The following is a 15617-nucleotide window of genomic DNA, read 5'->3' as shown; positions in this document are numbered from 1 at the left end:
ATGTTGCTAACCTGTGTCAGATATTTCCAACATTCCTCTTGAATGCAACATCCCTGTCTGAGTTTTCTGGCTGCTGATTTCGAGTGCAAGTCCTATATCAGGTTTAAGCAATTATTTAGCTAATATGTGATAACCATGTAAGGATTACCGGTAAAAAGGATTTAATGTTTTTTGAGTGTAGATACCCTTCAAGGTCTGCATAGCTAGCTGAGCAGACTCAACATTGAATTTGGTTGCTGGTTAAATATAACAATAAGCATTTTTGATCAGCAGTTATTGATTTAAAGTATCGAAAATTGATTTGTAATTGGTGATCTTACATTGAAAAGATTTTTATGTCACCAGCCTATCATTACTTTGTATATATATATATATAGTAAATAAGTCTCCTGTATACAATGTCTACGTTATGTATTATTGTAAGTAAACTTTAAATCTTTGCATTTGAAACTAAAGAACGACTCTGGTGGGACTCGAACCTCAACCTTTGAATAACTACAACCTACTAGAAGTCCAATGCGCTATCCATTGCGCCACAGAGCCACTGATGTATCATATTTTTGTATCAACAGTACAATGTGTTGAATACTCTTATGTTTTAAATGACACAATCTGTTATGAAACTAATCTTTTTATTTTTCTATTTTTTAAGTATGCTGTAAAGAGAGTATCGTAGAGTGAGAGTAAAATTTTTGTAATGATTTCAGAAATAGCTCCCACTTTGTGTGAGGTGCAAATCAATATGGGGACAATTGCACCATGTCTGATTGAGTGTTTGTTGCAAAGAAACTGAAGATAGAAACATTTTGGTAACATTTATATAGGTTTTATATTTTTACCAGTATAGATATTTATATTAATTTATATTATAATAATTACATGGCTATCGAGTGTCAGATATTTATAACATTTCTCCCAAATGCAACAGCTATGTCTGAGTCTTCCTCTTGCTGTTTTCAAGTGCAAGTCCTATATCAGGTTTTAGCAATTGTGTAGGTTATTTGTAATACACATCTAAGGATTTTTTTAAGATTTTTGAGTGTACTGTAGATACACTTTAAGCTTTGTATTCCTACGTGAGCAGACTCAACATAATATTTTCATTGCTGGTTAAAAATAGCCATCCACATTTTTATTACCAGTTATTGATTTAAAGTATCTAAAATTGATTTGTAACTGGTCTTACATTTAAATGATTTTTATGTCAACAGCCTATAATTACTTTGTATATATAGTATATAGGTCTCCCATATACAATGTCTATGTTATGTATCATTTTAAGTAAATTTTAAATGTTTGCATTTGAAGCTAAAGAATGACTCTGGTGGGACTCGAACCCACAACCTTTGAATAACTACAACCTACTAGAAGTCCAATGCGCTATCCATTGCGCTACAGAGCCACTGAAGTAGCAAGCGTTTGTATCGACAGTACAACTTGTAGAATACTTTCATGTTTTAAAAGCTACAATCTGTGATGAAACAAATCTATTATGTCTTTCTTTTTTTTAGTAGGATGTATATACAGAGTATTGTAGAGTAAGAGCCAAAATTTTATACTGATTTCAGAAATAGCATCCTCATTGTGTGAGGTGCAAAAAAATGTGGGGACTATTGCACCCTGTGTGAAATAGTAACTGTTTATTGCAATACAAACTAAAGACCAAAATATTTTCTAAAATGTATTTAATGTTTAGAGTGCTTAACAGTGTAGATATTCATCTTATTTCAAACTATAATGATAATGTTGCTAACCTGTGTCAGATATTTCCAACATTCCTCTTGAATGCAACATCCCTGTCTGAGTTTTCCGGCTGCTGATTTCGAGTGCAAGTCCTATATCAGGTTTAAGCAATTATTTAGCTAATATGTGATAACCATGTAAGGATTACAGGTAAAAAGGATTTAATGTTTTTTGAGTGTAGATACCCTTCAAGGTCTGCATAGCTAGCTGAGCAGACTCAACATTGAATTTGGTTGCTGGTTAAATATAACAATAAGCATTTTTGATCAGCAGTTATTGATTTAAAGTATGGAAAATTGATTTGTAATTGGTGATCTTACATTGAAAAGATTTTTATGTCACCAGCCTATCATTACTTTGTATATATATATATATAGTAAATAAGTCTCCTGTATACAATGTCTACGTTATGTATTATTGTAAGTAAACTTTAAATCTTTGCATTTGAAACTAAAGAACTACTTTGGTGGGACTCAAACCCACAACCTTTGAATAACTACAACCTACTAGAAGTCCAATGCGCTATCCATTGCGCCACAGAGCCACTGATGTATCATATTTTTTTATCAACAGTACAATGTGTTGAATACTCTTATGTTTTAAATGACACAATCTGTGATGAAACTAATCTTTTTATTTTTCTATTTTTTAAGTATGCTGTAAAGAGAGTATCGTAGAGTGAGAGTAAAATTTTTGTAATGATTTCAGAAATAGCTCCCACTTTGTGTGAGGTGCAAATCAATATGGGGACAATTGCACCATGTCTGATTGAGTGTTTGTTGCAAAGAAACTGAAGATAGAAACATTTTGGTAACATTTATATAGGTTTTGTATTTTTACCAGTATAGATATTTATATTAATTTATATTATAATAATTACATGGCTACCGAGTGTCAGATATTTATAACATTTCTCCCAAATGCAACAGCTATGTCTGAGTCTTCCTCTTGCTGTTTTCAAGTGCAAGTCCTATATCAGGTTTTAGCAATTGTGTAGGTTATTTGTAATACACATCTAAGGATTTTTTATGATTTTTGAGTGTACTGTAGATACACTTTAAGCTTTGTATTCCTACGTGAGCAGACTCAACATAATATTTTCATTGCTGGTTAAAAATAGCCATCCACATTTTTATTACCAGTTATTGATTTAAAGTATCTAAAATTGATTTGTAACTGGTCTTACATTTAAATGATTTTTACGTCAACAGCCTATAATTACTTTGTATATATAGTATATAGGTCTCCCATATACAATGTCTATGTTATGTATCATTTTAAGTAAATTTTAAATGTTTGCATTTGAAGCTAAAGAATGACTCTGGTGGGACTCGAACCCACAACCTCTGAATAACTACAACCTACTAGAAGTCCAATGCGCTATCCATTGCGCTACAGAGCCACTGCAGTAGCAAGCGTTTGTATCGACAGTACAACTTGTAGAATACTTTCATGTTTTAAAAGCTACAATCTGTGATGAAACAAATCTATTATGTCTTTCTTTTTTTTAGTAGGATGTATATACAGAGTATTGTAGAGTAAGAGCCAAAATTTTATACTGATTTCAGAAATAGCATCCTCATTGTGTGAGGTGCAAAAAAATGTGGGGACTATTGCACCCTGTGTGAAATAGTAACTGTTTATTGCAATACAAACTAAAGACCAAAATATTTTCTAAAATGTATTTAATGTTTAGAGTGCTTAACAGTGTAGATATTCATCTTATTTCATACTATAATGATAATGTTGCTAACCTGTGTCAGATATTTCCAACATTCCTCTTGAATGCAACATCCCTGTCTGAGTTTTCCGGCTGCTGATTTCGAGTGCAAGTCCTATATCAGGTTTAAGCAATTATTTAGCTAATATGTGATAACCATGTAAGGATTACAGGTAAAAAGGATTTAATGTTTTTTGAGTGTAGATACCCTTCAAGGTCTGCATAGCTAGCTGAGCAGACTCAACATTGAATTTGGTTGCTGGTTAAATATAACAATAAGCATTTTTGATCAGCAGTTATTGATTTAAAGTATGGAAAATTGATTTGTAATTGGTGATCTTACATTGAAAAGATTTTTATGTCACCAGCCTATCATTACTTTGTATATATATATATATATATAGTAAATAAGTCTCCTGTATACAATGTCTATGTTATGTATTATTGTAAGTAAACTTTAAATCTTTGCATTTGAAACTAAAGAACTACTTTGGTGGGACTCAAACCCACAACCTTTGAATAACTACAACCTACTAGAAGTCCAATGCGCTATCCATTGCGCCACAGAGCCACTGATGTATCATATTTTTGTATCAACAGTACAATGTGTTGAATACTCTTATGTTTTAAATGACACAATCTGTGATGAAACTAATCTTTTTATTTTTCTATTTTTTAAGTATGCTGTAAAGAGAGTATCGTAGAGTGAGAGTAAAATTTTTGTAATGATTTCAGAAATAGCTCCCACTTTGTGTGAGGTGCAAATCAATATGGGGACAATTGCACCATGTCTGATTGAGTGTTTGTTGCAAAGAAACTGAAGATAGAAACATTTTGGTAACATTTATATAGGTTTTGTATTTTTACCAGTATAGCTATTTATATTAATTTATATTATAATAATTACATGGCTATCGAGTGTCAGATATTTATAACATTTCTCCCAAATGCAACAGCTATGTCTGAGTCTTCCTCTTGCTGTTTTCAAGTGCAAGTCCTATATCAGGTTTTAGCAATTGTGTAGGTTATTTGTAATACACATCTAAGGATTTTTTATGATTTTTGAGTGTACTGTAGATACACTTTAAGCTTTGTATTCCTACGTGAGCAGACTCAACATAATATTTTCATTGCTGGTTAAAAATAGCCATCCACATTTTTATTACCAGTTATTGATTTAAAGTATCTAAAATTGATTTGTAACTGGTCTTACATTTAAATGATTTTTACGTCAACAGCCTATAATTACTTTGTATATATAGTATATAGGTCTCCCATATACAATGTCTATGTTATGTATCATTTTAAGTAAATTTTAAATGTTTGCATTTGAAGCTAAAGAATGACTCTGGTGGGACTCGAACCCACAACCTTTGAATAACTACAACCTACGAGAAGTCCAATGCGCTATCCATTGCGCCACAGAGCCACTGAAGCAGCAAGTGTTTGTATCGACAGTACAACTTGTAGAATACTTTCAAGTTTTAAAAGCTACAATCTGTGATGAAACAAATCTATTATGTCTTTCTTTTTTTAGTAGGATGTATATACAGAGTATTGTAGAGTAAGAGCCAAAATTTTATACTGATTTCAGAAATAGCATCCTCATTATGTGAGGTGCAAAAAAATGTGGGGACAATTGCACCCTGTGTGAAATAGTAACTGTTTACTGCAATACAAACTAAAGACCAAAATATTTTCTAAAATGTATTTAATATTTAGAGTGCTTAACAGTGTAGATATTCATCTTATTTCATACTATAATGATAATGTTGCTAACCTGTGTCAGATATTTCCAACATTCCTCTTGAATGCAACATCCCTGTCTGAGTTTTCCGGCTGCTGATTTCGAGTGCAAGTCCTATATCAGGTTTAAGCAATTATTTAGCTAATATGTTATAACCATGTAAGGATTACAGGTAAAAAGGATTTAATGTTTTTTGAGTGTAGATACCCTTCAAGGTCTGCATAGCTAGCTGAGCAGACTCAACATTGAATTTGGTTGCTGGTTAAATATAACAATAAGCATTTTTGATCAGCAGTTATTGATTTAAAGTATCGAAAATTGATTTGTAATTTGTGATCTTACATTGAAAAGATTTTTATGTCACCAGCCTATCATTACTTTGTATATATATATATATATATATATATATAGTAAATAAGTCTCCTGTATACAATGTCTACGTTATGTATTATTGTAAGTAAACTTTAAATCTTTGCATTTGAAACTAAAGAACTACTCTGGTGGGACTCGAACCCACAACCTTTGAACAACTACAACCTACTAGAAGTCCAATGCGCTATCCATTGCGCCACAGAGCCACTGATGTATCATATTTTTGTATCAACAGTACAATGTGTTGAATACTCTTATGTTTTAAATGACACAATCTGTGATGAAACTAATCTTTTTATTTTTCTATTTTTTAAGTATGCTGTAAAGAGAGTATCGTAGAGTGAGAGTAAAATTTTTGTAATGATTTCAGAAATAGCTCCCACTTTGTGTGAGGTGCAAATCAATATGGGGACAATTGCACCATGTCTGATTGAGTGTTTGTTGCAAAGAAACTGAAGATAGAAACATTTTGGTAACATTTATATAGGTTTTGTATTTTTACCAGTATAGATATTTATATTAATTTATATTATAATAATTACATGGCTATCGAGTGTCAGATATTTATAACATTTCTCCCAAATGCAACAGCTATGTCTAAGTCTTCCTCTTGCTGTTTTCAAGTGCAAGTCCTATATCAGGTTTTAGCAATTGTGTAGGTTATTTGTAATACCCATCTAAGGATTTTTTATGATTTTTGAGTGTACTGTAGATACACTTTAAGCTTTGTATTCCTACGTGAGCAGACTCAACATAATATTTTCATTGCTGGTTAAAAATAACCATCCACATTTTTATTACCAGTTATTGATTTAAAGTATCTAAAATTGATTTGTAACTGGTCTTACATTTAAATAATTTTTATGTCAACAGCCTATAATTACTTTGTATATATAGTGTATAGGTCTCCCATATACAATGTCTATGTTATGTATCATTTTAAGTACATTTTAAATGTTTACATTTGAAGCTAAAGAATGACTCTGGTGGGACTCGAACCCACAACCTTTGAATAACTACAACCTACTAGAAGTCCAATTCGCTATCCATTGCGCCACAGAGCCACTGAATCAGCAAGTGTTTGTATCGACAGTACAACTTGTAGAATACTTTCATGTTTTAAAAGCTACAATCTGTGATGAAACAAATCTATTATGTCTTTCTTTTTTCAGTAGGATGTATATACAGAGTATTGTAGAGTAAGAGCCAAAATTTTATACTGATTTCAGAAATAGCATCCTCATTGTGTGAGGTGCAAAAAAATGTGGGGACAATTGCACCCTGTGTGAAATAGTAACTGTTTATTGCAATACAAACTAAAGACCAAAATATTTTCTAAAATGTATTTAATGTTTAGAGTGCTTAACAGTGTAGATATTCATCTTATTTCATACTATAATGATAATGTTGCTAACCTGTGTCAGATATTTCCAACATTCCTCTTGAATGCAACATCCCTGTCTGAGTTTTCCGGCTGCTGATTTCGAGTGCAAGTCCTATATCAGGTTTAAGCAATTATTTAGCTAATATGCGATAACCATGTAAGGATTACAGGTAAAAAGGATTTAATGTTTTTTGAGTGTAGATACCCTTCAAGGTCTGCATAGCTAGCTGAGCAGACTCAACATTGAATTTGGTTGCTGGTTAAATATAACAATAAGCATTTTTGATCAGCAGTTATTGATTTAAAGTATCGAAAATTGATTTGTAATTGGTGATCTTACATTGAAAAGATTTTTATGTCACCAGCCTATCATTACTTTGTATATATATATATATAGTAAATAAGTCTCCTGTATACAATGTCTACGTTATGTATTATTGTAAGTAAACTTTAAATCTTTGCATTTGAAACTAAAGAACGACTCTGGTGGGACTCGAACCCACAACCTTTGAATAACTACAACCTACTAGAAGTCCAATGCGCTATCCATTGCGCCACAGAGCCACTGATATATCATTTTTTTGTATCAACAGTACAATGTGTTGAATACTCTTATGTTTTAAATGACACAATCTGTGATGAAACTAATCTTTTTATTTTTCTATTTTTTAAGTATGCTGTAAAGAGAGTATCGTAGAGTGAGAGTACAATTTTTGTAATGATTTCAGAAATAGCTCCCACTTTGTGTGAGGTGCAAATCAATATGGGGACAATTGCACCATGTCTGATTGAGTGTTTGTTGCAAAGAAACTGAAGATAGAAACATTTTGGTAACATTTATATAGGTTTTGTATTTTTACCAGTATAGATATTTATATTAATTTATATTATAATAATTACATGGCTATCGAGTGTCAGATATTTATAACATTTCTCCCAAATGCAACAGCTATGTCTGAGTCTTCCTCTTGCTGTATTCAAGTGCAAGTCCTATATCAGGTTTTAGCAATTGTGTAGGTTATTTGTAATACACATCTAAGGATTTTTTATGATTTTTGAGTGTACTGTAGATACACTTTAAGCTTTGTATTCCTACGTGAGCAGACTCAACATAATATTTTCATTGCTGGTTAAAAATAACCATCCACATTTTTATTACCAGTTATTGATTTAAAGTATCTAAAATTGATTTGTAACTGGTCTTACATTTAAATGATTTTTATGTCAACAGCCTATAATTACTTTGTATATATAGTGTATAGGTCTCCCATATACAATGTCTATGTTATGTATCATTTTAAGTACATTTTAAATGTTTACATTTGAAGCTAAAGAATGACTCTGGTGGGACTCGAACCCACAACCTTTGAATAACTACAACCTACTAGAAGTCCAATGCGCTATCCATTGCGCCACAGAGCCACTGAAGCAGCAAGTGTTTGTATCGACAGTACAACTTGTAGAATACTTTCATGTTTTAAAAGCTACAATCTGTGATGAAACAAATCTATTATGTCTTTCTTTTTTCAGTAGGATGTATATACAGAGTATTGTAGAGTAAGAGCCAAAATTTTATACTGATTTCAGAAATAGCATCCTCATTGTGTGAGGTGCAAAAAAATGTGGGGACAATTGCACCCTGTGTGAAATAGTAACTGTTTATTGCAATACAAACTAAAGACCAAAATATTTTCTAAAATGTATTTAATGTTTAGAGTGCTTAACAGTGTAGATATTCATCTTATTTCATACTATAATGATAATGTTGCTAACCTGTGTCAGATATTTCCAACATTCCTCTTGAATGCAACATCCCTGTCTGAGTTTTCTGGCTGCTGATTTCGAGTGCAAGTCCTATATCAGGTTTAAGCAATTATTTAGCTAATACGTGATAACCATGTAAGGATTACCGGTAAAAAGGATTTAATGTTTTTTGAGTGTAGATACCCTTCAAGGTCTGCATAGCTAGCTGAGCAGACTCAACATTGAATTTGGTTGCTGGTTAAATATAACAATAAGCATTTTTGATCAGCAGTTATTGATTTAAAGTATCGAAAATTGATTTGTAATTGGTGATCTTACATTGAAAAGATTTTTATGTCACCAGCCTATCATTACTTTGTATATATATATATATAGTAAATAAGTCTCCTGTATACAATGTCTACGTTATGTATTATTGTAAGTAAACTTTAAATCTTTGCATTTGAAACTAAAGAACGACTCTGGTGGGACTCGAACCTCAACCTTTGAATAACTACAACCTACTAGAAGTCCAATGCGCTATCCATTGCGCCACAGAGCCACTGATGTATCATATTTTTGTATCAACAGTACAATGTGTTGAATACTCTTATGTTTTAAATGACACAATCTGTGATGAAACTAATCTTTTTATTTTTCTATTTTTTAAGTATGCTGTAAAGAGAGTATCGTAGAGTGAGAGTAAAATTTTTGTAATGATTTCAGAAATAGCTCCCACTTTGTGTGAGGTGCAAATCAATATGGGGACAATTGCACCATGTCTGATTGAGTGTTTGTTGCAAAGAAACTGAAGATAGAAACATTTTGGTAACATTTATATAGGTTTTGTATTTTTACCAGTATAGATATTTACCGGTATATTAATTTATATTATAATAATTACATGGCTATCGAGTGTCAGATATTTATAACATTTCTCCCAAATGCAACAGCTATGTCTGAGTCTTCCTCTTGCTGTTTTCAAGTGCAAGTCCTATATCAGGTTTTAGCAATTGTGTAGGTTATTTGTAATACACATCTAAGGATTTTTTAAAGATTTTTGAGTGTACTGTAGATACACTTTAAGCTTTGTATTCCTACGTGAGCAGACTCAACATCATATTTTCATTGCTGGTTAAAAATAGCCATCCACATTTTTATTACCAGTTATTGATATAAAGTATCTAAAATTGATTTGTAACTGGTCTCACATTTAAATGATTTTTATGTCAACAGCCTATAATTACTTTGTATATATAGTATATAGGTCTCCCATATACAATGTCTATGTTATGTATCATTTTAAGTAAATTTTAAATGTTTGCATTTGAAGCTAAAGAATGACTCTGGTGGGACTCGAACCCACAACCTTTGAAAAACTACAACCTACTAGAAGTCCAATGCGCTATCCATTGCGCTACAGAGCCACTGAAGTAGCAAGCGTTTGTATCGACAGTACAACTTGTAGAATACTTTCATGTTTTAAAAGCTACAATCTGTGATGAAACAAATCTATTATGTCTTTCTTTTTTTTAGTAGGATGTATATACAGAGTATTGTAGAGTAAGAGCCAAAATTTTATACTGATTTCAGAAATAGCATCCTCATTGTGTGAGGTGCAAAAAAATGTGGGGACTATTGCACCCTATGTGAAATAGTAACTGTTTATTGCAATACAAACTAAAGACCAAAATATTTTCTAAAATGTATTTAATGTTTAGAGTGCTTAACAGTGTAGATATTCATCTTATTTCATACTATAATGATAATGTTGCTAACCTGTGTCAGATATTTCCAACATTCCTCTTGAATGCAACATCCCTGTCTGAGTTTTCCGGCTGCTGATTTCGAGTGCAAGTCCTATATCAGGTTTAAGCAATTATTTAGCTAATATGTGATAACCATGTAAGGATTACAGGTAAAAAGGATTTAATGTTTTTTGAGTGTAGATACCCTTCAAGGTCTGCATAGCTAGCTGAGCAGACTCAACATTGAATTTGGTTGCTGGTTAAATATAACAATAAGCATTTTTGATCAGCAGTTATTGATTTAAAGTATCGAAAATTGATTTGTAATTGGTGATCTTACATTGAAAAGATTTTTATGTCACCAGCCTATCATTACTTTGTATATATATATATATATAGTAAATAAGTCTCCTGTATACAATGTCTACGTTATGTATTATTGTAAGTAAACTTTAAATCTTTGCATTTGAAACTAAAGAACGACTCTGGTGGGACTCGAACCCACAACCTTTGAATAACTACAACCTACTAGAAGTCCAATGCGCTATCCATTGCGCCACAGAGCCACTGATATATCATTTTTTTGTATCAACAGTACAATGTGTTGAATACTCTTATGTTTTAAATGACACAATCTGTGATGAAACTAATCTTTTTATTTTTCTATTTTTTAAGTATGCTGTAAAGAGAGTATCGTAGAGTGAGAGTACAATTTTTGTAATGATTTCAGAAATAGCTCTCACTTTGTGTGAGGTGCAAATCAATATGGGGACAATTGCACCATGTCTGATTGAGTGTTTGTTGCAAAGAAACTGAAGATAGAAACATTTTGGTAACATTTATATAGGTTTTGTATTTTTACCAGTATAGATATTTATATTAATTTATATTATAATAATTACATGGCTATCGAGTGTCAGATATTTATAACATTTCTCCCAAATGCAACAGCTATGTCTGAGTCTTCCTCTTGCTGTATTCAAGTGCAAGTCCTATATCAGGTTTTAGCAATTGTGTAGGTTATTTGTAATACACATCTAAGGATTTTTTATGATTTTTGAGTGTACTGTAGATACACTTTAAGCTTTGTATTCCTACGTGAGCAGACTCAACATAATATTTTCATTGCTGGTTAAAAATAACCATCCACATTTTTATTACCAGTTATTGATTTAAAGTATCTAAAATTGATTTGTAACTGGTCTTACATTTAAATGATTTTTATGTCAACAGCCTATAATTACTTTGTATATATAGTGTATAGGTCTCCCATATACAATGTCTATGTTATGAATCATTTTAAGTACATTTTAAATGTTTACATTTGAAGCTAAAGAATGACTCTGGTGGGACTCGAACCCACAACCTTTGAATAACTACAACCTACTAGAAGTCCAATGCGCTATCCATTGCGCCACAGAGCCACTGAAGCAGCAAGTGTTTGTATCGACAGTACAACTTGTAGAATACTTTCATGTTTTAAAAGCTACAATCTGTGATGAAACAAATCTATTATGTCTTTCTTTTTTCAGTAGGATGTATATACAGAGTATTGTAGAGTAAGAGCCAAAATTTTATACTGATTTCAGAAATAGCATCCTCATTGTGTGAGGTGCAAAAAAATGTGGGGACAATTGCACCCTGTGTGAAATAGTAACTGTTTATTGCAATACAAACTAAAGACCAAAATATTTTCTAAAATGTATTTAATGTTTAGAGTGCTTAACAGTGTAGATATCCATCTTATTTCATACTATAATGATAATGTTGCTAACCTGTGTCAGATATTTCCAACATTCCTCTTGAATGCAACATCCCTGTCTGAGTTTTCTGGCTGCTGATTTCGAGTGCAAGTCCTATATCAGGTTTAAGCAATTATTTAGCTAATATGTGATAACCATGTAAGGATTACCGGTAAAAAGGATTTAATGTTTTTTGAGTGTAGATACCCTTCAAGGTCTGCATAGCTAGCTGAGCAGACTCAACATTGAATTTGGTTGCTGGTTAAATATAACAATAAGCATTTTTGATCAGCAGTTATTGATTTAAAGTATCGAAAATTGATTTGTAATTGGTGATCTTACATTGAAAAGATTTTTATGTCACCAGCCTATCATTACTTTGTATATATATATATAGTAAATAAGTCTCCTGTATACAATGTCTACGTTATGTATTATTGTAAGTAAACTTTAAATCTTTGCATTTGAAACTAAAGAACGACTCTGGTGGGACTCGAACCTCAACCTTTGAATAACTACAACCTACTAGAAGTCCAATGCGCTATCCATTGCGCCACAGAGCCACTGATGTATCATATTTTTGTATCAACAGTACAATGTGTTGAATACTCTTATGTTTTAAATGACACAATCTGTGATGAAACTAATCTTTTTATTTTTCTATTTTTTAAGTATGCTGTAAAGAGAGTATCGTAGAGTGAGAGTAAAATTTTTGTAATGATTTCAGAAATAGCTCCCACTTTGTGTGAGGTGCAAATCAATATGGGGACAATTGCACCATGTCTGATTGAGTGTTTGTTGCAAAGAAACTGAAGATAGAAACATTTTGGTAACATTTATATAGGTTTTGTATTTTTACCAGTATAGATATTTATATTAATTTATATTATAATAATTACATGGCTATCGAGTGTCAGATATTTATAACATTTCTCCCAAATGCAACAGCTATGTCTGAGTCTTCCTCTTGCTGTTTTCAAGTGCAAGTCCTATATCAGGTTTTAGCAATTGTGTAGGTTATTTGTAATACACATCTAAGGATTTTTTTAAGATTTTTGAGTGTACTGTAGATACACTTTAAGCTTTGTATTCCTACGTGAGCAGACTCAACATAATATTTTCATTGCTGGTTAAAAATAGCCATCCACATTTTTATTACCAGTTATTGATTTAAAGTATCTAAAATTGATTTGTAACTGGTCTTACATTTAAATGATTTTTATGTCAACAGCCTATAATTACTTTGTATATATAGTATATAGGTCTCCCATATACAATGTCTATGTTATGTATCATTTTAAGTAAATTTTAAATGTTTGCATTTGAAGCTAAAGAATGACTCTGGTGGGACTCGAACCCACAACCTTTGAATAACTACAACCTACTAGAAGTCCAATGCGCTATCCATTGCGCTACAGAGCCACTGAAGTAGCAAGCGTTTGTATCGACAGTACAACTTGTAGAATACTTTCATGTTTTAAAAGCTACAATCTGTGATGAAACAAATCTATTATGTCTTTCTTTTTTTTAGTAGGATGTATATACAGAGTATTGTAGAGTAAGAGCCAAAATTTTATACTGATTTCAGAAATAGCATCCTCATTGTGTGAGGTGCAAAAAAATGTGGGGACTATTGCACCCTGTGTGAAATAGTAACTGTTTATTGCAATACAAACTAAAGACCAAAATATTTTCTAAAATGTATTTAATGTTTAGAGTGCTTAACAGTGTAGATATTCATCTTATTTCATACTATAATGATAATGTTGCTAACCTGTGTCAGATATTTCCAACATTCCTCTTGAATGCAACATCCCTGTCTGAGTTTTCCGGCTGCTGATTTCGAGTGCAAGTCCTATATCAGGTTTAAGCAATTATTTAGCTAATATGTGATAACCATGTAAGGATTACAGGTAAAAAGGATTTAATGTTTTTTGAGTGTAGATACCCTTCAAGGTCTGCATAGCTAGCTGAGCAGACTCAACATTGAATTTGGTTGCTGGTTAAATATAACAATAAGCATTTTTGATCAGCAGTTATTGATTTAAAGTATGGAAAATTGATTTGTAATTGGTGATCTTACATTGAAAAGATTTTTATGTCACCAGCCTATCATTACTTTGTATATATATATATATATATATATAGTAAATAAGTCTCCTGTATACAATGTCTACGTTATGTATTATTGTAAGTAAACTTTAAATCTTTACATTTGAAACTAAAGAACGACTCTGGTGGGACTCGAACCCACAACCTTTGAATAACTACCACCTACTAGAAGTCCAATGCGCTATCCATTGCGCCACAGAGCCACTGAAGCAGCAAGTGTTTGTATCGACAGTACAACTTGTAGAATACTTTCAAGTTTTAAAAGCTACAATCTGTGATGAAACAAATCTATTATGTCTTTCTTTTTTTAGTAGGATGTATATACAGAGTATTGTAGAGTAAGAGCCAAAATTTTATACTGATTTCAGAAATAGCATCCTCATTATGTGAGGTGCAAAAAAATGTGGGGACAATTGCACCCTGTGTGAAATAGTAACTGTTTACTGCAATACAAACTAAAGACCAAAATATTTTCTAAAATGTATTTAATATTTAGAGTGCTTAACAGTGTAGATATTCATCTTATTTCATACTATAATGATAATGTTGCTAACCTGTGTCAGATATTTCCAACATTCCTCTTGAATGCAACATCCCTGTCTGAGTTTTCCGGCTGCTGATTTCGAGTGCAAGTCCTATATCAGGTTTAAGCAATTATTTAGCTAATATGTTATAACCATGTAAGGATTACAGGTAAAAAGGATTTAATGTTTTTTGAGTGTAGATACCCTTCAAGGTCTGCATAGCTAGCTGAGCAGACTCAACATTGAATTTGGTTGCTGGTTAAATATAACAATAAGCATTTTTGATCAGCAGTTATTGATTTAAAGTATCGAAAATTGATTTGTAATTTGTGATCTTACATTGAAAAGATTTTTATGTCACCAGCCTATCATTACTTTGTATATATATATATATATATATATATATATATATAGTAAATAAGTCTCCTGTATACAATGTCTACGTTATGTATTATTGTAAGTAAACTTTAAATCTTTGCATTTGAAACTAAAGAACTACTCTGGTGGGACTCGAACCCACAACCTTTGAACAACTACAACCTACTAGAAGTCCAATGCGCTATCCATTGCGCCACAGAGCCACTGATGTATCATATTTTTGTATCAACAGTACAATGTGTTGAATACTCTTATGTTTTAAATGACACAATCTGTGATGAAACTAATCTTTTTATTTTTCTATTTTTTAAGTATGCTGTAAAGAGAGTATCGTAGAGTGAGAGTAAAATTTTTGTAATGATTTCAGAAATAGCTCCCACTTTGTGTGAGGTGCAAATCAATAT

The 15617-nt window shown here is 31.8% G+C and overlaps 11 non-coding genes across 11 annotated transcripts; all 11 read right to left on the bottom strand.

Annotated features, from left to right (window-relative positions):
• Positions 1–1316: 1316 nt before the first annotated feature.
• TRNAR-UCU (transfer RNA arginine (anticodon UCU)) lies at positions 1317–1402 on the bottom strand. The gene is given in 2 exon segments: positions 1317–1352; positions 1366–1402. It is a non-coding gene; the product is annotated as a tRNA-Arg (tRNA).
• Positions 1403–3059: 1657 nt separating this feature from the next.
• On the bottom strand, positions 3060–3145 carry TRNAR-UCU (transfer RNA arginine (anticodon UCU)). The gene is given in 2 exon segments: positions 3060–3095; positions 3109–3145. It is a non-coding gene; the product is annotated as a tRNA-Arg (tRNA).
• A 1661-nt stretch (positions 3146–4806) lies between these two features.
• Positions 4807–4892, bottom strand: TRNAR-UCU (transfer RNA arginine (anticodon UCU)). Its single transcript is given in 2 exon segments — positions 4807–4842; positions 4856–4892. It is a non-coding gene; the product is annotated as a tRNA-Arg (tRNA).
• A 1668-nt stretch (positions 4893–6560) lies between these two features.
• On the bottom strand, positions 6561–6646 carry TRNAR-UCU (transfer RNA arginine (anticodon UCU)). The gene is given in 2 exon segments: positions 6561–6596; positions 6610–6646. It is a non-coding gene; the product is annotated as a tRNA-Arg (tRNA).
• A 798-nt stretch (positions 6647–7444) lies between these two features.
• Positions 7445–7530, bottom strand: TRNAR-UCU (transfer RNA arginine (anticodon UCU)). Its single transcript is given in 2 exon segments — positions 7445–7480; positions 7494–7530. It is a non-coding gene; the product is annotated as a tRNA-Arg (tRNA).
• A 772-nt stretch (positions 7531–8302) lies between these two features.
• On the bottom strand, positions 8303–8388 carry TRNAR-UCU (transfer RNA arginine (anticodon UCU)). Its single transcript is given in 2 exon segments — positions 8303–8338; positions 8352–8388. It is a non-coding gene; the product is annotated as a tRNA-Arg (tRNA).
• A 1662-nt stretch (positions 8389–10050) lies between these two features.
• TRNAR-UCU (transfer RNA arginine (anticodon UCU)) lies at positions 10051–10136 on the bottom strand. The gene is given in 2 exon segments: positions 10051–10086; positions 10100–10136. It is a non-coding gene; the product is annotated as a tRNA-Arg (tRNA).
• Positions 10137–10937: 801 nt separating this feature from the next.
• TRNAR-UCU (transfer RNA arginine (anticodon UCU)) lies at positions 10938–11023 on the bottom strand. Its single transcript is given in 2 exon segments — positions 10938–10973; positions 10987–11023. It is a non-coding gene; the product is annotated as a tRNA-Arg (tRNA).
• A 772-nt stretch (positions 11024–11795) lies between these two features.
• Positions 11796–11881, bottom strand: TRNAR-UCU (transfer RNA arginine (anticodon UCU)). Its single transcript is given in 2 exon segments — positions 11796–11831; positions 11845–11881. It is a non-coding gene; the product is annotated as a tRNA-Arg (tRNA).
• A 1654-nt stretch (positions 11882–13535) lies between these two features.
• Positions 13536–13621, bottom strand: TRNAR-UCU (transfer RNA arginine (anticodon UCU)). Its single transcript is given in 2 exon segments — positions 13536–13571; positions 13585–13621. It is a non-coding gene; the product is annotated as a tRNA-Arg (tRNA).
• Positions 13622–14428: 807 nt separating this feature from the next.
• TRNAR-UCU (transfer RNA arginine (anticodon UCU)) lies at positions 14429–14514 on the bottom strand. Its single transcript is given in 2 exon segments — positions 14429–14464; positions 14478–14514. It is a non-coding gene; the product is annotated as a tRNA-Arg (tRNA).
• Between the last annotated feature and the right edge of the window lie 1103 nt (positions 14515–15617).

This window comes from Pseudophryne corroboree, chromosome 4 (assembly GCF_028390025.1).
Source record: "Pseudophryne corroboree isolate aPseCor3 chromosome 4, aPseCor3.hap2, whole genome shotgun sequence".
NCBI classification, from domain to species: Eukaryota; Metazoa; Chordata; class Amphibia; order Anura; family Myobatrachidae; genus Pseudophryne; species Pseudophryne corroboree.
Note: the sequence above shows the minus strand (reverse complement) of the source record. Positions and strands in the feature narration are given on the sequence as shown.